Consider the following 25,924-nt stretch of genomic DNA (forward strand, 5'->3'; position numbering starts at 1 on the left):
TATATGGGCTTTAGTCTTGGTTTTCCCAATTAGCACCATTTTGATTTTAAGTTGCTCCTTAAATACTAAGACCTCAATGTTTCTCCCTGAGAAATGCAAATAAGTACACCTTATCTACTTCAGAGTTGCTGTGATTTGGAAATTTGTAAATGATGATTTAATATAAGAGGTTATATTTTAGGGGCACCTGGGTAGCCTAGTTAGTGAAGTGTCCAACTCTTGATTTTGGCTCAGGTCATGATCTCAGGGTCTTGAGACCAAGCCCCATGTTGGGTTCTGCGCTGGGCTTGCAGCCTACTTGAGATGCTCTCTCTCCCTCTCCCTCTCTAACCTCCCTCCCCTCCACAATGAGCTCTCTCTTTCTCTTACAGTTGTTTATGTAGCTCCTGTGAGTTGGGAAGTAGAGGCATTTGCATAAAAGAAAGAGAAAAAAAAACCTTAATATCCCCTAGTTTAGTGAATTGCTGGAGCTCAGAGCTTAGCATGTAACCCTACTCAAGGCCAACTTTGTACAAAGAGAATAAACATAATCATTTGACATTTCCCATTGGCACCAACTGGATTGAGCAACTCAGCCAACAGTAGATATTTTTCCCAGGAGTGGCAACTGTCTCTTCCAAATATAATATGCAAAGATGGAAAGTTTCAAATGTCAGGAGGAAAAACAAATTAGGAGATAAATCAAAATGCCTTGATTGGCAATCTTGCAAACTATAGTTTTCTCTTCATTCACAAAGGAAAACCAGTATCTGCAGGCAAATGCCTTCCAGAGGGGTCCCTGCCAGGCCTGGTATCCTGGCATAGCATCTTGTTCATGATCACTTGGGCAGAGACCCAGTTGTGGAAACGGTGGTAATATCAGTGCAGGTCTAGGTAGATGTATTCTGCCTCTCCCCACTCCATTTCACTACCCCTTCACCCCCACCCCCACACACCCATATCCTTTCCCTTACTCATACCGGTGAGTAGCCAGCATATCCGGGCCTCACAATCAGTCATGACAACCTTTATTTATTTATTTATTTATTTTTTAAAGATTTTATTTATTTATTTAACACAGATAGAGACAGCCAGTGAGAGAGGGAACACAAGCAGGGGGAGTGGGAGAGGAAGAAGCAGGCTCATAGCAGAGGAGCCTGATGTGGGGCTCGATCCCATAATGCCGGGATCACGCCCTGAGCCGAAGGCAGACGCTTAACCGCTGTGCCACCCAGGCGCCCCCATGACAACCTTTAAAACAGTACCACCAATGTTGTGTTCATTGTCATCACGCTCAGCACCAGCGCCTTCATCATCATCATCATCCCTGACATTTACATAGAAGCACTCCCGAGTTTTCAAAGTGCTTTCCTATGAAATCTTTATAATAAACTTGGATGGTGAGTAATGTTATTATGCCTGGTTTAATGCAAAGAGGGAGACTATAGTTGAATGGCCTTTGCTCAAGCTCTGGCTCAGCTCAGGAAAGTTCAACACATGCAGATTAAGCACCACTTCGCAAGGAACTGTGCATGGTGCCCGGACTTCTCTGACCTGCAAGGAAGCTCACATCCCCAGGAAGTCCGTGAACTGCCTCTCCAGCCCCTCGTGATGCTGACCATTTTGTGGTTAAACCAGTGATTTTAATCCTTGAGTCCCTAGGGCCTCAAAGTATTCACAAAGGTGGAAACAGGGTCCTGAAGTTATGGTCAGTGCTTCAAAATTATCACTTTTGCTGTGGAAATGGAACCTTCACTCCAGAAAAGACTGCACAGGCTAATTCACATGTGGAATAGACGTTTCTGAAGTCCAGTTTTGCAGGGAGGCGTTCTCTCTGACCAGAATGAAGAGCACTTCACTTATCACAGGACATAAATTCGGAGCTTCCCTGAACGTGTCAGTCTGATCTGCTGCTGCTCTTTTCGCCAGCTCATCCGGTCCATACTGCTGAAGCTTGCCCAGGCAACACTTTCCCAAACTGCCAAAAATTATGGTGGTGTCAGAAGTCCGCTTGCTGCACACAAGCCACATCATTCCCAATTTTGTTTTCAATTCCAACATAAATGTGTTTGCAGATCTGAATACTAGCTCCCTAGAGCCTGCCAGGGATTTCTATTCAGGGAAGCTAAGAGGCTTCTGAAAACTGAAGGATTTTCGGTGACAACTTTTCTTCAGAAGTCCACCAATGTCCATGCTACAAATTCTCATTAACTGAACAGTGTTCGATTTGTAGAAATCGATAGCATGGTTGGTGAGGGGTAGGGGTGGGCTAGGGGTAGAGCATTTTACCCAGGTTCAAATACCAGGGTCAAATACCAGTGGTGGCTCTGGGTGGAACATGGTGCCACTCCACCCCAGGTCCTAGCCCACTACCAACCCGAGCACGCACCAGTCGTGGAACACACACTCGTTAAAGCAGCTCACCGGCCCTCCTGCTTGCTACCAGTCCTGAGGTCTCAGTTACAGAGAGAAGGGAGCAGCTCCTGTGGAGTCTAATATGTTGCTTGTTGGAGTACAAAATTATTCCAGCCATAATTAAGCAAATTCTTTGTTAACTTTTAATTAGCGGTTCATGTAACTTGCAATAAAATGCATCACGGGAAAAAAAGGAGGTTCACCCTAAGGGTGGCATTGTCATGCCAATCCCTGAGTACTTATAAGGCAATAACAGCAAAGCTGGCTCACATCCCGCCTGAGAAGAGACTTTCTTTGCTCTTGCATTGCCTGGGTGAGTGGGTAACAGGAGCCACTCAGTGATCACCCAGAGTCTTCTGAGCCTAATACCTTTCTCTGACTCTGTCACTCCAATGCTCTCTGCAGAGCAAGATCCTAAGAAAACTTGTATAGGAGGGCTGCCTGTGTCCCTCGGGCCTTGTGCAGTCTCAGCACATGACTAGGTCCTTAATGTAGACGATCATAAACTCTTTAATATTAACTGCCTTCTATTATTGGACTAAATGAGAAACAATTAGCTGGGGCCCACTGAGTCAATCCCTAATATATATATTTCAAAAAAAAAAAAAACCAAACCCCCCCCCCACACACAAACTTGTTCTCACTGGTAAGGAGAATGTTTTTGCCTCCATTTTGAAAAAAAAAATCAGAAAAATCCCAAATTCCATGAAAAATAGAATCATGTACTGAAGCAAAATCATACCTATGATAGCTTTTACCCTTCCCCCTCCCACATTTCAACCACATACTGATATTTCCTAAGTGGTTAAATGGATAATAGAGCAATGCATCTAATTTTTAAAGTTGAGATAAAATTTAAATAGAGAAAAATGCATAGATTGCAAGTATAAAGCTTGAGGATTGTGACACATACATACAAATATATAACCAATACCCCAACCAAGATACAGATCCTTTTCATCATTTCAGGAAGATCTTCCTGTCTCATGCCTGCCAATTCCAATCTCATAGATAATCACTGTTCTGCTACAAGTGTTTCCAGGCTTATCTGCCATCTTATTGCTTCACATGCTCTACAATATTTGGTATTTTCAGCCTTATCTGCCACTTCAGGTAAGTGGTATCTCATTATTATTTTAATTTGCATTTCCTCGCTGATAAACGATATTTTTTCAGGTGCTTATTGAGCATTTGTATATCTTCTTTTACAATGACTGTGCTCGATCTTTCCCTTGATATTTGAAAAACTGGGTTGTCTTTTTAATAACTGAATGTGTAGGAGCTCTCCATATACTGTGCATATAAGTTAATAGTTCAGATATATGTATTGCAAACGTTTTCTCTCATTGTGGGGCTTGCATTTCTATCTTTTTGAAGACTTTTTTTGGTGATAAGCAGATAATTTCACAGATTTTGATGGAGTTGAATTTATTATTTGTCCTATACAAATCTTTGCCTAGTTAAGGTTTCAATGATACTCTATTTTTTGTTTGTTTTCCTAGAATCTTCCAGAAGTATTTAAATGGAACAACTCACCTCCAAAACGCAAGTCTAGAATACAGCCTCTTCTAAAGGCTGAGATGCTAAGTGAAGTCTTAATGCACAAAGAGGATGTTGAGGGTTCAGTAGCTTTGTGGGTCCTAAGCATCAGGGTATCATCATTCACAGCATGACTAGTGTGAGGAGTTTCAAGGCCCTAATTTTGGTGTTATTTTTGGAGGTGACTTGATTTTCTGTAGTTTTGGCTTTCTCTAGAATCGGAGTCATGCTTTGCAGCAAAGGTTGCCAAGCTAAACTTTTCTCTGGGTGAGAAAGCACGTGTTTACCCACGTGCAAACCTGAGCTTTAGTGTCTTGCTGTAATTGCATCTGTAAAACCTCTTCCTCAAATATTACTCTTTGCCTCCGTGGAAAAACAGCATCTTTAGCAAAAAGGACAAGTGAGCAAAGGTTTCCCCCACACCACCAGAGAGGTAGCATTTAAAAATGGAAGTGGCTTGTGTAACCTACTTTTCTTTGGTTTTAAAATAACAGCTCATAGATTTGCATTTGCTTTTCCTTCTTGGCCCTGTGACCCCGGTCCTGTTTTACTTGAAAAATTCCATCTCATCTTCCACAGGCAACCACTCAATCCTGAGCTTTTCCTAACATTTCATCAAAATGGTTTTAGGTAAGTTACCAGTTCTCTAGACTGGTAATTGTTGGATTGAGAAGAAAAGTATTTGCCAGTAATAGGTGATGTCTTGGATTTCTCAGTTTAAATTATTTTTATAGCTAATATTAATTACTACCCACAATTAGACAGTACGTAGATTATAACATGTAACAGAGACCCTGGCAATTCTCTAAAAAAAGAGATTGTTTTGATTTTTTGTTGTTCTTGTTTCATAGCCAGCTCTGAGTTAAAATACAACAAAAAATAAATCTTGTAGACCACCTATTCGCCCATTTAAACATGCGTGTGTGTACACACGTATGTGTCTGTATGCACAAATCTTGGGAGAAAAATCACTGTTTGAAAACAAAGAGGTAATTATATACATTGAGAATTATTGCCAGGAACACAAGAAGAGACATTGTTATGCTATTTGCACTAATGAGAAAAGATTCCACTAGAAAGATTTTAGGATCCCTGACAAAGTGTTGCTGGACACATGACATATAGACAGAAATCAATATGCATATACCACACAAACACTAATTAAACATATTTTGTGTAGTTTCCAAAATGGTAAGTTTTCATTAATCTTCTTTTTTTAAAAGGTTTTATTTTATTATTTATTTAAGAGAGAGAGAGAGAGAGAGGATGAGCAGGGTAAGGGGCAGAGGGAGAAGCAGACTCCCTGCTGAGCAGGGAGCCCAAAGCAGGGCTCGATCCCAGGACCCTGAGTCAAAGGCAGACACTTGATTAACTGAGCCACCCAAGGGCCCCTTTATTTTTATTTGCATGCATATTTTATTATGCATGTTTATTGTTTTTGTTTTTGTTTTTTTAAGATTTTATTTATTCATTTGACAGAGAGGGAGAGAGAGAGGACAAGCAGGCAGAGTGCAGGCAGAGAGAGAGGAAGATGCAGGCTCCCTGCTGAGCAGAGAGCCCACTGAGGGGCTCGATCCCAGGACCCTGGAATCATGACCTGAGCCAAAGACAGATGCTTAACCAGCTGAGCCACTCGGGTGCCCCATATGCATGTTTATTGTAACATTTTAAGCAATACAGAAATGTATAAAAAAAAATTGTGACTCTTTTCTCCAATAGTCCCATCCTTGAGGAAACCAGTCTGGTATGTATCTCTTTTTACACACACATGAAACGATATGCACACAGAATTTATTATGTTTTGCTGTCTTTTTCTTTGAAACAGAAATTGAGTCATACTACATGTGTATTATCCTAAATGTGCTTTTGTCATTTATTGATGTTTTGGAGATATTTTCTAGATATATATTTGAATTACACTTTGTGATGGCAGCAGAAAGGTGAATTTACTCGCTATATTAGAGTGTTAGGGCTGTCCTAATGAAGTACCACAAACTGGCTGGCTTAAACGGCAGAACTTTATTTTCTCACAGTCATGGAGTCTGGGTCAAGGTGCTGGCAGGACTGGTTTCCAGTGAGGTCTCTCATCAGTGCCCTCACCCAGCTTTTCCTCTGTACATTCACATTCTTAGTGCCTCTTCCTTTTTAAAAGGGTGGTAATCCTAGTGGATTAAGGCACCACCCTTATGAGCTCTTTTAATCTTAATTACCTCTTAAAGTCCCTATCTCCAACTGTAGCCACATTAGGAGTTAGGGCTTCAATCTATGAATTCTGGGGGATACATTTCAGCCCATAATACATACCAATTCCTCTATTGGTTGACTATCTGGTTTATTGATTGATTTAGCTGTACCTTACAAAATAATCTCAATTTTTTAAAAAAATGCTTCACATTGGTCATACAAATATATAACATTAAAAAATGAAAAAGATAGGGGCACTTGAGTGGCTCAGTTGGTTGAGAGGCTGACTCTTGATTTCAGCTCAAGTCATGATCTCAGGGTCCTTAGACGGAGCCCTGCCTGAGGCTCTGTGCTCAGCGGGAAGTCTGCTTGAGATTCTCTCTCTCCTTCTTCCTCTGCCCCCCACCTACATGCACGTTCTCTCTCTCTCTCTCAAACAAATAAATAAATCTTTTAAAAAATGCAAAGGATAGAGGGGAAATAAAATTACCCAAATCTCTCCATGTCAAAGTAATCAGTCAACATCTGGCAAACATCATCCTAGATGTATATGTGCAAACAGAGAGGATAGGTAGGTAGGTAGGAAGAAAATTATTTAGATGGACAGATGGATGGATGGATAGATAGATACGATAGATAGGCAAATCTATAAAAAAGCACATACATACATTTTAATTGGAATGCTAAATTTATCATTGCTAAACTTACTGAAAAAAGAAACACGAAAATAAAGAAACTGCCAAAATTTTGAATGTTGTTTCTCCACAACACAGGTTAAAAGTTTCTAAAAGATCACTCAGATTTTTTAAATAGTTTGAAAAACATTAAAGAGCTATGATCATTATGTTTAATTACATATTGTAACTGTATGTAATGTTTACCAATCTCTCACGAATGAAAAGGAGAAAGTCCTGTGCTCTTAGACTTCCAATGCCCCTTTCTTGTTCATTTAGTTATATCACTATTTTTCCATTGTCAAAATTTATAAAATTTACATTCAATTCTGAAACCATATTTCCCATATTCATTTAGGTCCAATATAAAAAAAAACAAAAACAAAACTCATTCACTGTTCTCTAACAATATTTTTGTTAGGGCTTCTCCAATCCTGAATTATCTTGATTAATCTTTGAGAACAGGAATTTGTCTTCAAGTATGTTTATCAAGACATGCTCAGCGTTCACTGAGTTCCTGCATGTCTGAGGATCTATGCCTTTTGAAGAAAATTTGACTTGATGTAAACTTTCTGGGTCACGTTGTCTTTTCTTTATAAATTTGTAAATATTGTTCAAGTATCTTTTGGCATCTTAAAGTCTGGTGAAGACTTTTTTTTTTTCACTTTTATGTAAACAGTTTTCTCTAACTTGTTGCCCACATGCTTATGTTTACTTTTAAAACTTGGTAACTATATCAGTGTCAAGTAATACTCATTTTTCCCAATTCACACTCCTCCCATAGGTAACCATCACATTTTTTAATAGGTTATCTTTCCATTTATTTTTCCTGAAGTGTGTGTGTAATACACACACACGCACTTTATACATATATACTTTATGCATGGATATATTTGTGTGTGTGGATATATTTGTGTATATATATTTGTGTGTGTGTGTGTATATATATATATATATATCCCTTGTGATCTTTATGCCTCTTCTTACCCCCTTCTTAAAGAGTAGCATATTATATATATATGTTCTCCAACCTCGATTTTTTTTAACTTAACAATATTCCCTGGAAATCACTCTATATCCTTCATACATTTAGCAATTAAACAAAACGAAACAGTATAGTGATGTATTATAGACATGGTAAACCATACATATTTAAAGCATTCATATTCTACAAATATATGTACATAGAATCTTGCATTGTATACTTTTCCCCCCTCGACTCTCTCATTCAAAATAATTATTTTGAGAGTCACTGTGTAGCTGTGTTCATCAGTAGTTAGCTCAGTTTTATTGTTGGGTATCCATTCCACTAGACGAATACACCACAATTCATTTATAAACCCACCTTTTCATGGACGACTGGGTTGCTTTCAGTTTTAACTACCACAAATAAACATTTCTGGGTAAGTGTTTCTATGGATACATGCTTCCCTTTCTCTCGAGTAAATCCTGGGAGTGGAACGGTAGAAGCACAGGGTAGGTGTATGTTTCCAGTTTAAAGAAATTACTAAACTGTTTTCCAAAGTGGTTGTACTGTTGTACATCCCCACCAGCAAGGTGTGAGAGATCCAGGTTCTTTACATTCTCACCAGCATCTGGTGTGGGCAGTCTTTTTAATTTTAGCCTTTCTAGATAGGACAGTAATGATTATTCATTATGGTTTCAACTTGCATTTCCCTACCCATCGATGATGCTGAGCATTTTCATGTGCTTATTTGCCACCTGTATGTCCTCTTGGAGGAAGTGTCTATTCAAAATGTCTGCCCATTTAAAAAAAATTAAGCTTCTAATTTTCTTGTTATTGAGTTTTGAAAGTGCTTCACATATTGTAGATACAAGTCCTTTAACGGATGTATGCTCTGCAAATATTTTCTCTATCTGTGGCTTGTTTCTTCATTCTCTTAGTAGCATCTTTCAAAGAGCAGAATTTTTACATTTTGATCAAGTGCAAGTCATCATTTTTTAAAATTTTATGGATTGTACTTTAGCTGTCATATCTAAGAAATATGGCTAACCCAAAGTCACAAAGAGGTTTTTTTTCTGTTTTCATCAAGAAGTCATATAGATTTAGACTTCACATTTATATCTATCATCCATTTTGAGTAAACTTTTGTGTATAGGTGTATAGTGTGTGGTGTAGATTGGAGTTAATTTTTTGCTTATGCATATCCAATTGTTCTAGCTTCACTTTTTGAACAGATCATGTGTTCTTTACTGAATTGCTTTTACACCTTTGTAAAAAAATCTCTTTTCTATATGTGTTTGGATCTATTTCTAAATTATATTCCACATCATTGATTTAATTCCCCATCTCTCTATCTTTACACCTATGCCACACTATCTTAATTACTGTAGCCTTATAATAAGTCTGCTATCTGGTAGTGTTAGTCCTCTAACTAATCTTTTTAACCCTGTTTTGGCTATTCTAGGTTTTTATGTCTTTTTTTTTTTTTTTTTTTTTTTTTAGGGGGGGAGCAAATTGGCCCCCCCCCGGGGGGNGTGGGGGAGGGGCAGAGGCAGGGTCCATGCCCAGCGCTGAGACTTACAGGATGCTTGATCTCACAACCCTGAAATCATGACCCTGAGCCTAAATCAAGCCCCTAGGCACCCCTAGGTTTTTGTGTTTTTATATGAATTGTATAATGAGCTGATTAATTTCTACCCCCAAAAAAATCCCTGCTGGCATTCGGATTGGGATTTCATTAAGTCTACAGATCACTCTGGGGACAGCTGACATCTTAACTCAAGTCTTCTGACTTATAACCAAAGTGTGTCTCTCAGAGAAACAGAACCAATAAAATGTTTATGTGTAAAGAGATTTATTATAAAGAATTGGCTTTCCAGAGTATGAAAACTGGCAAATCAAATTTGCAGGGTGGGCTGGCAGACTGAAGACCCAGAAAGAGCCCATGTTATAGTTCCAGTCTGAAGGCAGTCTGTGATAAAATCAGATAATATCACACATGAAGGCAGCTTTTCAAATAACTACAAGTCTGAGACATCTTATTTTTCAAAAACTTGTTTCTAAGTGGTTTGCTTAGAAATTGGACACATAGTAACCATACAAAATGTTAAAAAATAGCTGTAATCTGTACATAATCCATTCAGTAGGTTTATTTAAGGTATAGTTAACAGGAATAAATTTGTTGTAGTAATTGTCCTTTTTAAACAACCACAAACTGTATCATATTTTTATGAGAAAATTCATTTTGATCACCAAATTAAATGATTCCTTTAAATTCAACAAATATTTATGAAGTTCCAACTTAGTCTCAGAAATGATTTTATATGATTTGTTTACATTCTCTAATTTAATCTTTATAATAACCATGTAAGACGTAAATGGGGGATAATTATCCTTATTTCACATTTAAAAATGGAAGGTTGGAGAGTTTAAATAACTTTTCCACAGTGATTCAGATTATGGCAGAGCTATGATTCAACCCCAAACACCATTTTTTTTTCCCATTTTACTTTGTGGTCTCTTTCTGAAAACATACATATGCACGGCCCTAAGAGCTGGACAAAAAACTCTTTTTTGCTTCAGACCCTTGCATTTCTATAGGATCATATATATTCAAGTGACAGCACTTATTAGGATTCATTGTGTTTTAGTGTTATGGGCCCATCTTTCCCAGTAGACCATGAGCATCTAGAAAGTGGGTTCTGTGTCTTATTCACCTTTGTAAACTCCATGGCAAATATTGCCAGTTACATATAGGTGTTTTATAAAGGTTTCTTGTGTTTCCCTCTTAGAAGGTTTTTGTTGTTTTCTTGGTCTGTCTCTGAAAGTGTTTTGGGAGCCTTTCTCCTCTGTTCTTCTCCCCTCACTTTCTGAAATCTGATAGGGAAAGATAAAGGTCTACATTTGTTTTACAGTGAGACTTTCAGCGCAGAAGAATAAAGGCAGATTGACCTTAATTTCCAAAGCACTTGGCTTGGGAGATAAGGGGCCTAAACCAAAGACATTACTTGAGAGACCAGTTGCTGGGCTGGGGAATGAGATGAAGAATGACCATACATAGCAGTTCACTCTGTTTCTTCCCATTTGTTTTTCTTCACTTCTGCCTGTACTGTTATCAAAGATCACATCTTAGTGAACCGAAGACGGGAGTATGTGTCTATATGAGTGGCCAGAGGCAAGTCCACAGAATAAACAAGAAGGAAAAGGAATAAAAGTCTGAATAAATGCAATCAGTGCCTATGACCATTTTGTTATAGAGGTTGTTTCTGGAAATCTTTTTTATGCAGGAACCATTATGATGAAGAAAAGATATGATGGGGCAAAGTCTGGCTCATTAGTATGAAGAGTGATAATTAGATTAAATGAAGAGGGAACTTGAGAGTTGACTATGCCCACAAGACGTGGATGGACTGGGATATGGGGGGCATGAAGGGAGATGCTCCCTGGCCAATTTTGCTGGCCAGGCCCATCTGGACACCTTATCCTTACAGTAGTCCCTAAAGATGCTACCATAGTGGAGTAGAGTAGTTGACAAGATATGAGACAGAAGCTTAATTATAGAGATGAGGACATGTACTGAGTGGAGAGGAAAGGTATGATGCTATACATGGCCATCCAGGAAGGCCACCAGGAACAGGACGCATGGCTGCCTCAGGCACTCTACTGCCTTCCAATAATATGGCCACTTCCCTGGTATAGCCCTAGGTTCCTCTTCTCCTAGAATTAAGGTAATAGGCCCTAACTAGCTCAGATATTCTATAAGTATTCAGCAAATAAATTCGGTTATATATTTGGCAGTAACGGGATTAATTTAACTCTTGGCATTTTTTTTTTCGTAGTAGCCTTGCAGATAACCATATACATCAACACAATATGATACACTCAAGATCAAATACCAAGAGTTTCTTTTATTTCAAGGGTAATAGAACTCTAATCATATGCCATCAGAAACCTAAAGATGGGGCACCTGGGTGGCTCATGGGGTGGCGGGGTGGATGGGTGGCTCAGGCAGTAAGCGTCTGCCTTCGGCTCAGGTCATGATCCCAGGGTCCTGGGATTGAGCCCTGCATCGGGCTCACTGCGTGGCGGGAAGCCTGCTTCTCCCTCTCCCACTCCCCCTGCTTGTGTTCCCTCTCTCACTGTGTCTCTCTCTGTCAAATAAATAAAATATTAAAAAAAAAGAGAAAGAAACCTAAAGATGTCCTTACATAGCATATTTCTTGTACATGTATAAAAAGCCAGAATAGTGGGTGCAAGTGGGGAACATGAAAACATTAAAAAGCGTAGCAAAATTTTAAAAAATGAATCACTCATAAGAAATAGTAAAATTAGAATACAAAGTAACTAGGTTTGTTTTCATATCTGAAACAATAAAGTCCAAGGTGACAAATAATAATTTGTTGCAAGGTATCCACATATATACCAAGTCCTTCAACTTCATCAGCCTTCCCCAAATGGGTTTTCTCTTTGGATAATATGCTGCTTTCTGGGTTGCTCAAGTTTTTCTCCTGAGTCATATGCAAGCTATTACTTTCTAGAAAGGAAAAGGTGTTTTCAATCTGAATGATGTAGGACTTAAAGCCAGAGCAGCTAGCTTAAACTAAAATGCACAGTGATAGCCTAAAGTATAAATGTGCATGAACCTATACTAATTCAAAAAGATGATTAAATAAATAAATAGAGAGAATGGACAGACCTCCCATACAAAAGGATTCCAAATAGTTTATGTAGATACTCTGCCCTCAAGGAGGGAGAGCCAAAGTCCGTACCCCTTAAGCGTGGGCTGCACTAGTGACTTCCTTCCAAAGAGAACAGTAGGAGAAGAGAAGCAAGAGTAGCTTTACTTGGAGAAATCTGGCAAATACCACTTCAGCCAAGTGGTCAAGATGGTATCAACACTGATGACTCTTGTTGATATTATGTGCCCTTGATGAAAATGAAATTTTCCTCTGTTCTTTTAACCCCAGTCTCATCATGAGAAAAACAACAGAGAAATCCCAATTGAGGACATTCTACAAAATACCTGACCAGTACTTCTCAAAACTTTCAGGGTCATCAAAAACAAGGAAAGTTTTAGAAACTGTCATAGCTGGGAGGAAACTCATGAGACAAAGGAATGTTGTACCCTGGGTGGAGTCCTCAAACAGAAAGAGGACATGAGGAAAAAACTAAAAAAAATTAAAAAAAAAACAAAAAAACCCAGAATCAGGCATAGACTTTAGTCAACAATAATGTATCACTATTGATTCATTAGTTGTGACAAATGTGCCATATTTTTTTAATTTTAATTTTTTAAATTTTTTATTATGTTCAATTAGCCAACATATAGTACATTACTAGTTTTTGATATTCATTAGTTGCATATCACACTGTGTTCATCACAGCACATGCCCTCCTTAATACCCACCACTTGGTTACCCCATCCCCCATCCCCCTCCCTTCTGTAACCCTTAGTTTATTTCCCAGAGTCCAGAGTCTTTCACGGTTTGTGTCCCTCTCTGATTTCTTCCCATTCAGTTTTCCCTCCCTTCCCCTGTGGTCCTCTGCACTATTCCTTATGTTCCACATATGAGTGAAACTGTATGATAATTTGTCTTTCTCTGCTTGACTTACTTCACCCAGGATAACACCCTCCAGTTCCATTCATGTTGACGCAAATGGTCGGTATTCATTCTTTCTGATGGCTAAGTAATATTCCATTGTATAGATGAACCACATCTTCTTTATCCATTCGTCTGTTAAAGGACATCTCATCTCCTTCCACAGTTTGGCTATTGTGGACATTGCTGCTACGTACATTGGGGTGCACGTGCTCCTTCTTTTCACTACACCTGTATCTTTGGGGTAAATACTTAGTAGTGCAATTGCTGGGTCATAGGGTAGTTCTATTATTAACATCTCGCGGAACCTCCATACTGTTTTCCAGACTGGCTGTACCACCTTGCATTCCCACCAACAGTTTAAAAGGGTTCCCCTTTCTCCACGTCCTTGCCAACATTTGTTGTCTCCTGTTTTGTTAATTTTTGCCATTCTAACTGGCGTAATATGGTATCTCATTGTGGTTTTGATTTGTATTTCCCTCATGGCTAGTGATGCTGAACATTTTTTCATGTGTCCCTTAGCTGTTTGTATGTCTTCTTTGGAGAAGTGTCTGTTCATGTCTTCTGTCCATTTATTGACTGGATTATTTGGTTTTGGGATGTTGAGTTTGAGAAGTTCTTTATAGATCTTGGATACCAGCCCTTTATCTATAACATCATTTGAAAATACCTTCTCCCATTCCATGGGTTGCCTTTTAGTTTTCTTGACTGTTTCCTTTACTGTGCAAAAGTCTTTTATCTTGATGAAGTCCCAGAAGTTCATTTTTACTTTTGTTTCCCTTGCCTTTAGAGATGTGTCTTGAAAGAAGTTGCTGTGACCAATGTTAAAGAGGTTACTGCCTTCATTCTCCTCTAGGATTTTGATGGATTCCTGTTCACAGACGAATGTGTCATATTAATGTTAGATGCTAATAATAGGTGAACCTGGGTATGGGCATTCTATAAGAACTCTCTTAGTATTTTCATATTTTTTCTGTAAGTCTAAAATTGTTCTAAAATAAAAAAGTTTATTTAAAAAATGTGCAAAGGATTGGGGGGAAATGCACAGTAACTGAAGTATGAAGGGTAGTGAAATAATAGAGAGTCTATAAGTTGGTCTTTGCCCTTGATTCCCGGCACAGAGCTCCTAACACCGCTGTAATCTCTTAAGTGATACGAGCCCTAGGAGCATCTTTTGTTCTGATATTTGGGTGTTTCTGACACAGAGCTCCCAAATCCCTTGGAATTTCCTAGCTGTTAACAGTGTCTTCTGTTCTAATGAGGTGATCATCGGTGGGCTTCTGGATGGGGCTGGTCACCAGAAAGACCAAACCACAGTTAAATCTTGGAATATTCAGCCATGCCCCCCATTCTCCAGAGAGCAGAATGGGGCTGGAAATGGAGTTCATAATCAATCATGCCTACATGATGAAACTTCCATAAAAATCTCAGAAATATGGGGTTCAGACAGCTTCCAGGTTGGCAAATATGTGGAGGTGCTGGGAGAGTGGTGCCCTCAGAGAGAGGATGGAAGCTCTGAGCCCTTTGCTACATACCAGCTCTACTCATCTCTTTAGTCTGTTTATGTATAATATATTCCATCGATCATATATAATAATATAAACAGTAAGCAAACAGTTTTCCTCAGTTCTGTGAGTTGCTCATGCAAATTAATCATATCAGAGGAGTAGGAATCTCTGATTTATAGTCCATGGGCTATAAGTAGCAACCTGGAACTGAGCTTGGCATATGAGGGGGGATGGTATTATGGAACTGAAACTTTAACCCAGGTAGATAGTGTCAGAATTGAGTTAAACTGTAGGACACTCGACTGGTGTCACAGAATTGCTCAGTGTGGGGAAAAACTCTACATCTGGTGTCAGAAGTGTGAGTGTGGCCATCTTAGAGTAAAAGAGAAGCTCAGGAGAAGGAGTGAGGGATTCTTTACAGATCTCACTTGAATAGAGCACACAGTAGTTAGTGAAATTCTGGGGGAATGTTGATAGAATGTGATGGAAGAGGAACAAGCGACCAGGGAACACATGGCTGAGGAAAACCTGAACATTTTATAATGCAGGTCTTTAGAGAATCTGCTTTGTAAGTTAATTATTGATTTAAATATAATATAATACCTCATGTATTTATTTAAATTACTATATATTATTTTGACAAAGAAGATTTGAAATGTAATTCTCCTTTTATGATATATTATCTTAGTTGCCTTACCTTCTCCCCTACAATACACATAATATTTACGCTGTCTCTCCCTCCCCTCTCCCATTCTGTCTCTCTATCTCACCATCTCCATTATCTTTGTGTCTCTGTTTCTCTCTCTATTTCTATCTTTCTTTCTGTTTTTCTGCCTCTCTCTCTCTCTCTCGCTCTCTCTCACACACACACGCACACACACATACACACATTCTTGGAGACAAGAAGGCAAGAGAACATGCTGTACCTTTGAGAAAAGTATAATGGAGACATAAATGCCACTGACCCCTCTCCTTCAACAGTAAACTCATTCTTATTTACAGAAGATTAGTACTTGATTTTTATTATATTTTTTTATCAGAGAAATACCAATGGAGGATCCATTTGAAGAATGTGAAAAAAGTGAGCCACACAACAGAAAAAATTCTGAAACTCTTTAAAAAATGTAAATACATCTCTATAAAATCCTTTAATTAGAGTCTTAAAATTTATCTCAGAGGCAAGGAAATAGTAATTTATTCCCAAGATTGTTTCTCCCTTACCTTCCATGTCTATTGCTATAATGGAAATTTGATTGTTCTCTTCTCATGTACAATAATGCAGAAGATTCCTGATTAATCTGCCTGCCTGAATTTTCCTCCAGTTCACTCATATCTAACATAAAAATTTATACTCCATGTTTTTTTTTTCACCATTTCTTTCTCAAGATCAAAACTGTCAATACTTAAAAGACACAATTCTAACTCCAATGCTCACCCAACCTTTCCTGCTGTACCCCTCATTTTCCCCAGCAGGGTATGGACCATACACACAGGTTTGCCTGTTCATTCTTTTCCCCTTGGCCTTGCCTTGGATTTTCTTGCCATCTCAGCTTTGCTTATTCCAGTTCTTAGTCTCATTGTGCTCATTGCCACCTTAACAAATCCTAAGCCTACATCCTCTTCAGATGCCTCTGACGTTCGGCCTGTTGGGAACTGTTTTCTGAAAATGTAACTCTCATTCGGTTTTAACTATGACAGGTCTGGAACATTGTTGAGAGAGTTCATTATTTTTCTGCTCTTGTAAAGGTTTTCTATCATAGCACAATGATGCTTCACTGCATTATATGTCTACCTAACTTACCTGTCATTGGTGTTACTTAAGATTTGGTACCATGAGGCACAGGAAGGGAGGCTTCCTCCATGACCTTATGCCCCTGTTTATTGAAGACAAAATTATTAGCAGCCTCCTAAGTACAAAGACAGAACATTAGACTTTCCTTTCTCCCTCAATCAGGCTATAAGTATTTATTCAATATGTGAGCAACTTAAGGTGTCCTCTCATTCTTATTTGTATTTCACGGTCACACAAGCCTCCAGCTTTAGACATAGCAATGGTACCATACATCTGAATGAATGAATTGATAGGTTTTATCCAAATGCTCTAAAACCAATAGTTTGTTACCTTGACGGATAAATAATCCTCCTTTAGTGGATTTTTAACCTTTCTGTTTCCCCCCACTCCCTGTACAATTCATTGTAATCTTCCATAACATTAAAAAAAAATCCTTTTTTCATCTCCTATTTGCCACTTAGATATTCTGTCTTCCCATGTCTCTTCTCAAGCCCTTACCTTTCCTATAAAAATTAATAATAATTAAATACCTATGTACCTGAGTCTTCATTTCCAAACATCCTGTATTATATTTCAATACTTCAAAAAAGAGTGATTAGAAACTTCATGTGTAAAAGCAAAGGCTTTTGTCAAGGGGTGGACCCAGCTATATCAATAATTATACAGCAAGGTGTTATTATTAATTGAGGGAATTCCAAGTGTCTCTAGTGTTGGTCTAATCTCTCAGGCAATACTTTACCCCAGAGAAATTATCTAATTTTCTACATAGGTATCTAAGCTCAGCATCACCAGCGGAACTCTGGAAGCTGAGTGGGGAGATGAGCTGGACTTCCGTCATTTATTAGTAGATTTTTACATAACCTCTTGCTTTTGGAGTGGCTCCCCAGTGTGAGCACTTCCTGAATACCCTGAATTCAGAGTTTCTCCCATTCTTTCAACCATTCTGGACAGTGAGCCACTTAATCTCCCACCTCACTGGGAAAGGAGTAAGCCTCTTAGCTGCATAAAACTGAGAAAGAGATTTGATTGTTTAAGACATTTTTATAATTTTTTTTTTCAGAATTAAAACCAGTCCTCCTGCATGCAGACCCACTGGCACATTTACCTTCAAAGGTACCAGCCACTTCCAATTCTTGAGCCTTTTAAAAGTAGTGTTGTGAAATCTGGCTCTATTTTTTGGCATTGCCAACCATGTACTTTGCTTTTTTCACAATGTTAAGTCAGGTACAACTTGTTCCTCTTCTTTCCAGCTTTCAAAATGTTGATACATCTCCTTTGTGCTTCTCTTTTTAACTCTTACTTTGTTTTGGGGGGGTTTTGAGGGTTCTTTTTTTCTCTCTTTATTGTTATTTTGGTGGTGTTTCAGGAGAGATCAGAAACAACATTGCATCTTTTCAATTAGCTCTGCTTGACCAGAAGTGTCAATTCTTTATTTCATTCCACCCACTCTCGTTTTGAGCTCACATTTTCCCCAAACTTCTATGACTACATTCATGACGATGACCCGATTCTAGTCCTACAGCCTTGATCTTTCCAGAGTTTCTGAGTTGATGCTTCAAAGTCCTTCATCAAGGTTTCATGCTGAATGAACCACAGGTGCCTCAAGTTTATCTTCACCAAAATAGGACATATTCTACATTCCCACTGAGAAAGAATTTCACTCTCTCAGTTCTTTCATTACTTCCCATTTTAATCAATTACCAAATACTATGAATTCTGCCTTTATGATTTCCGGCAAATTTGACTTTTCTTTCCATTCCTATTGCTCTGCCTTAGATCTGGAAAATCAAAATGGCCTCCTAAACTTCCAGACTATTCTAAAAACATCCACCATGTTTTGACTACTTTGACTTTACCATTACGAGTGGAATCAAATCCAAATTTTTCAGCCTGGCAATTTGAGATCCTTTATGATTTCACTCTAGTATACTTTTGTGATCTTGTATTTTATAATACCTCTCTTAATTAACTAACAAGCTACTTCCCACCATAGAACCTCTGTACAGACTGTCTTGGGTGTAACACTTACCTGTTTCCCTAATCAACTTTTGTTTTGTTTGTTTTTTTCAGAGTGTACCTTAATTGTCTAGGTCAGTTTTTGTTTTTTTATGTAGGCCTTCCTAGAGATGGTTATTTCCCTTCCTTGAGAGTACTTGTTTCAGTTTGTTTTTTTGAATACTTTAGTTTGTCTGCTGGGGATGAGGATTGAAGAGACAGTGGTTACTGTAAGACAACATTCTTCTGGCAATAAATTTATCTTCAGAGAAGGAAGGTTCATTGAACAAGAAGGAGATAGCTTAAATTTAAGCTTCAGATTTAGCGGAATCAGTGGCAAAAGAAGAGTGGTTAAAGAGAATGGCAGGTAACTAGCAAATGCTGTGATTAGAAATCCCCAGCTGGTCATTGCTGCTTTAAAGTGATGTAAGAACTCAGCATCTAAACCTTACAGCTAAGAAATTACCATGAATGATCTTCTGACATCAAATCGAAAACACTCATACCTGAGTGGGATGAAAGTTTCTGAGAGAATAATCAAAACACGACTGGAAAATACCATAGCGTGAACTTGGTGCCATGATGACTTTACAATTCTTTATAGCTATAATCCATTTAACGTTCTTCAATAAAAGCTCAGAAAAGGCCGAATAGCATGCAATTTTCTTTGGCAAAAAAAGCCTGGTTTAAACACAGTGAAAAGGTTTGTATGGGTTCAAAAGGGGTGACAAAGACACTATTTTTTGCTATCATTGGCCTGTGATCAACTTTTGTGTCCAAAACAAATGAATCTGGATGGAAGTAGTTAAAAGACTGAAGTGAGCTAGTCCAATTCTTTTTAAGATATTATTGCGGCGCTATCCTCCCTCATTGGAAATCTGTGTTGGGAGATAGAGACCACTTCAGCTCAATGAGTCACTTCTACTTCCAGCCAGAACAATTAAAGTTCTTGTATAAAACATGACCTGAAGACTGCCCTTCGCCACATCATCCCACCTCAAAAACTCCCAGGGGTCAGCTCTGACATTTAACAGCTCGCAAATTCAATTTCTTAGCTGATGAAGCCAACTTCAAGCTTTTACAAATGAATATTAGGTTATTGCAAATTTTCTTCTTCCACATTTTAGGTAATATATAAAATGTGTTGTCAGATCAACTGCCAGCCTGAATAACGTTACGCATGACTCTTTATCATGGTGAAGATAGGTTTTATAGGTCAGCGGCGGGGAGAATAAGAAAAAGATGAACAAATCCTCCAACCTCCACTTCCTGTTCTCCATCCACTGACCACCCCCAAAGAATGGAAGAAAAGAAGGAAGGAAGGAAGGAAGGAAGGAAGGAAGGAAGGAAGGAAGGAAGGAAGGAAGATAGGGAGGGAGGAAGGGAGGGAAGGAGGGAGGGAGGGAGGGAGGGAAGGAAAAAAACCCCCATAAATATAGCTATTGGTCAATTTAGTCAGTATTCCTACATTAACCTACCAGTTACTGAAACAGTTAATGCATTTTTCCTGCTTCTTTATTGTTAGCAGCTGAGCAGCTTTTCTCCTCCTCCTCCTCTCAATTGTTATTGATCTCTTGCCATAGTTTGCATACAATCCCCTAACAGCATTAGCTCATTTTTACTCCAGTTTTGCAGATTAGCTCATCTGGGTTATGTTCTTTGGTGCGGTTGGTGCTGACTGTTGAATACATCTTAATTTTCATTCTTAAAGGCATTCTCAACCATAACAGGTGCTTAATGAGTTTGATTTTCTTTTACATCATGTGTTTGACCTTCTTGGCAGAAGGAACTGCCAGACTTTTTATTTATTCATTTGTTGGTATCTATAGCAGGTGGATTTATGTGGAAAGGGAGAGGGGATTTTAGGTTACTTTCCTTTATTTCTCAATTATTTTTGAAACCCACCCTCTTCCTGGAATATATATTTGACATTATTGTAATTCAGGTCCTATCTTCATCCAGTTTAACACAACAGAAGCATCTGCCACTTCATTTGAAAACAAACAGCTTTTCCCCCTGTTTAAGACAATTCACTTTTATTTATACTTATTCAAATGCACTCTATACTTCCTACTCAGGACTCAGAACTCAGTTTTAAAGACAAGTTCAATCAATAAATCCACCATAAGTCCATGGGAATATTGCTGCTTCTTACCCCCAACCCTTACAATGTACACAGTGTTCATGCAGTCTAACTCCAAATACAGTTATCATGATTCTTTTTCCTACTTATCCCAATTTTGGATCTCAGAGAAAATGTAAGATTCAGTTCCATCCTGTTTCTGAGCTTCTTCCCTTAGGTACGTAAGCCACTATCTCTACATCTTTATCCCTATCACTAGTTCCGTCTTTGTCCCATTCTCTGTTCCCACCTGTGTCTACATGAACATCACCTGCAGTATGGATATAGAAGTCTCTATGGTTTACTAGTTCTCTGTAAGGGACTGGGCCAAAAGGATGAGCAGGGCTCAGTTCCTTTCCTTCAGAAGAAGCTGAGTGTAAGAGGCAGAGATGTTAAGACATGTTTCAATTAAATAGAGTAAGAGTGGAATAACCAAAGTGGCGAACCTGATAGGAAGGACTGTTTGTCTCTGCTTTTGAACTGGGGAAAGTTTCAAGGAATAGGTGAAGCTTCCTGGCAGATGAGTAGGAGTTTGCAAAACAGAAATGAGGGTGGTAGTATTAGAGAGAACGGTGTGTGCAAAGGTACACTCAGCTAAATGTTTGGTGTGTTTGGGGAACAGCAACAGAGCCGGGTGACTGGAGTCTGGGTTGTGTGGGATGGAATGGCAGAAGCCCAGACTACAGGGATGGAAAAGACCTATGAGCTCATCGTCCCTTTTCTCCATTTCTTCCTTCTCTATCTAAAAGCCAAAGTGTCCATGGTGTTCTCATCCATGGCTGGCCCAGGAAAATGGATTTAATCTCTTTGAACTAAAAGAAAGGAGGTCAAGAATGGAGACAGGCTAGAAGCCAGGTCACAACCTGTCTTCTCAATGCCAAAACACTTTGGTCTTACATGTGAAGGCCTGTGTGCTTTTTAAATTTGAGTTACTCAACGTTTAGGTAATGTGCTATTTTTAATCTGTTTGCTAAAGTCAGCCATTCTTCATCCTTAAATTCATTTCTCTAGATCTAAAAAAGGATAAAATGTCATTTGATGTACCTTCATGAAATTGCACTTGATTTACTATTTGAGATTCAGAGCTGGCATTAAGATGAGTGATGAAAAACAAATTATTTATCGAGTCTTTCCTCTTTCCCCATGCACACGGTGAAAACATTTTTCCCTCCCCCAGAGCAATCAAGCAAGGCCTACCATACCTCCACCAGGGGACAATTTAATTTCTTATTCCATTTTGCCCAGCATGACTGCATGCCTGTTAATTATAAAAGGTATTCTATTGCAGTGATGGCAATGGAAGTTACATAATTGTAATTCCAGATAATATGCACTACATTTGTTATTTAGAAAAACTTTAAAATTGTGCTTCAAGAGATAGCAAGAGTTTAGTTTATGAGAGTCTTTTACCAAGAGTACTAGAAATTTTAAAGAGTCAAATGTATTTTTTTCTCCCTTTGTAAATACTAAGTTAAACATTAAATAGGTATTATTCTTCATGAAATATCAAAAAATGAAGGCCAAGTTATCCTTGGGAATTAAGTCAAAAGCAACAGTTAGAGTTTGAAGGTATGACAGTGTCCCAGAAATAATTGATAATCTAATGAAATAAGAAATTCAACAGGAAAGCTGACTACCCATTTCATTTTTTAGACTTTTACAATGGGTAAGCCAGTTGAAATGTCAAACATAGATCAAAATGCACTAAATTAGTCCCATGCATGTAGCATGAGGCAAACTTCCTACTGTAAAGCATATATAGCCAAATATGATAATTAAAATATTGCAGAATATTAGAAATATGAATCAGAATACAGCTTTTTAAAAAATAAAACAAAGTATTTTCATTCACAATCTTATATAAGACTTGAGATTTACTTTTCACATTAAAATGATGATATAAATCTCAAAAGTATTTTTTCATGATATATAATTGCCTATGTTAAGGTATTGTAATATTGAAATATACACAGTGTAATTCATCATTATTAGTGTTCATATGCAAATTATACTCTACTCTGGGACTATGTTTTAGTTATGCCTGTGTTCATTTATCCTTAGAGATTTTGTGTAACTATATAAGAGAAGAGGAAGAAGAAGGAGGAGGAGGAGGAAGAGAAGAAGAGGGAAAAGGGGAAGGAGAAGGAGGGAGAGGGGAAGAAGAAGCAAAACATAATGTTCATACATTGTTAGTTTCTCATAATGAGTGTGAAGTTTAATATACATATGCAAATATATGTGTGTGTATGCACATAACAATTTATAATTTATATAGCCATCATTTACTGAGTTACCACATTATGCCAGGCATTTTGTCAAGTGCATACATCCATGTTCAATATAAGCCTTGAAACAATTCTAGGAGATAGGTAACATTAATCTTATTTATAGAAAAGAGGAGACAATGAGCCAAAGGAAGTTTTAAGTAATCAGCTGAAGTTCAAAGCACCAATGCTTGGATCTGAACATCTCTGTTAAGGCTTACTTATGCCCAGACTCTTTCTTAATCACTACCATGTATTACCTCTCTGCCACTGAGGGAGTGGGTATTTTAACCGTTAGTTGACACACATAATAGTCTTGATTTATTTTCCATTTAAAATAAAAATGGCCATTCATTAAATGAGTTATCAAGAGTAGAAACCAGTATAGGAAGAAATGGAGAAACATTTAAACAAATAGTCTACAAATACAGTAATTTTCTTGCATAATTATTTCCTTGGAAAAAGAGAAAAGACTACCATCTTCATTGCTTGTTCTAGAAAATTGCCAATCCAAAAGTCTTTATTTTTATGGTCTTAATCAAAGTCACTCTTAACATCATTTAAATCTCTTTCCTTTTCCCTGCATCTTTTTGGGAAGGAAATCAGGAATAACTGCTATCTACTATTTATTCTAGATGACTTCATTTTAACGCTGGAGTCCTTCTTTAATATTGGTTGTGAAATTCTGAATTATATCATCATTTTTTAAAAAGAGGAGATCATGAGATATAGTTTTATAGCTCTTCAAAACATACCTTGGAAAATGAGGTGTTTCAGTTGGTTAGCCATTTATTTCATACATCAAAACTTACAAACAGTAACTATTTGGTTGGAAGCCCTTTTTAAGTGAATGACATATTTCCCCATCTTCAGGAAGAGAGTATTTTGAACATTAATGAACACTCTTGATTCAGAGCCATTGCAATGACATTATAACAGCATATTGTCATCAGAAATAAGACGATTTCTCGTGTTCTGATAGTCCTAATTTTTTTCACTTTTTACATCTTAGTGTCTCCCTTTCACCGTGTTTCTTCATTGTTCTCACACCATTGGCATTCTGTCTTGCTGTCACTGATTATCTACAAAAGAGATGAACATCCCACTACCAAAAGCCCTATTACTTATTTTATGTATGTATGCGATCAACAGATTATTAGAAAAAAATAATCCTTAATAAGTAATTCTGATGTCCTACCTACCATGCTAGCTGCATGACATGTGTTATTCCATATGGTCCTAATTACCTATCTATGAAGTAGGCATTATTAGCTCTAATTATCCCGTGAAGAGAGGCCCAAGTAGCTAAGTAGTCTGCGTATGCTCATTTACAGCCCCGTTAGGATGGTATCTAAAGTAAAAGCATTTGTGGTTCTCCTCTGTGTAAAGTACATGAGTGCCACGAATTTTCTCAAGATCTTTATTTTGCATTCTTCATGCTTCTCCCACTATGATCTGGATGGATGATGTTGCTGGACATGCAAATGTTCCTCCCATAATGTGTTATACACAGTTCAGAAAACTACCTTTGGTCTTACAAAATTGCTCCCTTTTTGAGAAAATAGGGATGGACAGTCAAAACCTAGGCACCCTTGTAACAGATTACTAACAAAAACAATGATCATACTAATAAAATAGGAGCACATCTTTTAAATAAATTTAAATTAAATAAATATCATGGGAAATACTGAACTTCAGAAATAAGGTAAAAAGGAGGGTGCTTGATGGAGGGAAGACTTAAGCAAAAGATTATAAGGAAGAAGGGTGCCGAGCTATAGAGATAAGGGAGAAAAGCATAAAAACCAGGAAGAACCACCCAGTGAGCGTTTCTTAGAACATGGCCAGAGTGAGTCAGGAGGAACCGTACATGATGACTGGGCATCGGGGATCATGCTATATTCCTTCATGCTTTGCTGCATCCAGCTGGTGTGGAGTGCTTTGCATTCTGTTGCTGTGACTATAGGGCATGAAACATGAACACACTGGGAAAAAGTTGTATATGGACAGCAAGACTTCCATTGTATCCTGACATCATTTCCTTACTCCCCAGTATTCTATCACTAATTTACATATCAGGAACATTTATTGTACTGGAACAGACTGCAGTGCCTTCATAAGTGAACAGCATGGCATTATCCTTTAAAATTTTTTTAAATCCAATATCTGGTAGCATGACTGTGTGGCCACCCCAAAATATAAAAGGCAATGCACTGGGAGAGCAAATCAGTAAGTCCTAAGATTTGACAAAATGTCTATTTTTCAAACAATGGTATTGATACTGTTTTGCCCCAGAGGGTTAGATTATTAAGAGTATTCCTAAGGTGCTAGAAACAAAAATCCTGTGTGCTCATCATGCCGATTCCTTGGGCTTTCCGGAGGGTGTAGGGCTCAGTGCACACGTAACATGGGCTCTCAGGAGGGGACTTCATTCAACTCCTGCAATTAGTGAAGAAACTCCATGCTGTGTTCCATCATTTACTAAACATTTAGTGAATATTCATTGCATCGCAGGCCCTTCTTCCCTGACTCCTGGTCTTGCTCTTGCCCCATGCTCTAATCATACTGGTGCCGTATTTCAGTGGAGAACAGATGTACTGGGTAGAGCAGAGTTCATTTATATCCTATGATGGGGATGGTAAGAGCATGGCTAGTTTTTTCAGATGGTGTGATTTTATGTTATTTATTTTTTATTTTTAAAAGATTTATTTATTTATTCATTCATTTATTTATTTATTTATTTTTGAGAGAGTGAGCCAGAGAGAATAAGCAGGGGGAGGGGCAGAGGGAGAAGCAGGCCCCCCACTGAGCAGGGAGTCAGATACGGTACTGAATCCCAGGACCCTGGGATCACAACCTGACCCGAAGGCAGACGCTTAACTGGCTGAGCC

At 38.2% G+C, this 25,924-nt stretch overlaps 1 pseudogene; it reads left to right on the top strand.

Annotated features, from left to right (window-relative positions):
- LOC100464255 overlaps positions 1–25,924 on the top strand; it is a 156,302-nt pseudogene that overhangs the window by 12,998 nt on the left and 117,380 nt on the right.

The sequence above is a fragment of the Ailuropoda melanoleuca genome, chromosome 8, assembly GCF_002007445.2.
Source record: "Ailuropoda melanoleuca isolate Jingjing chromosome 8, ASM200744v2, whole genome shotgun sequence".
In the NCBI taxonomy this organism is placed as follows: domain Eukaryota; kingdom Metazoa; phylum Chordata; class Mammalia; order Carnivora; family Ursidae; genus Ailuropoda; species Ailuropoda melanoleuca.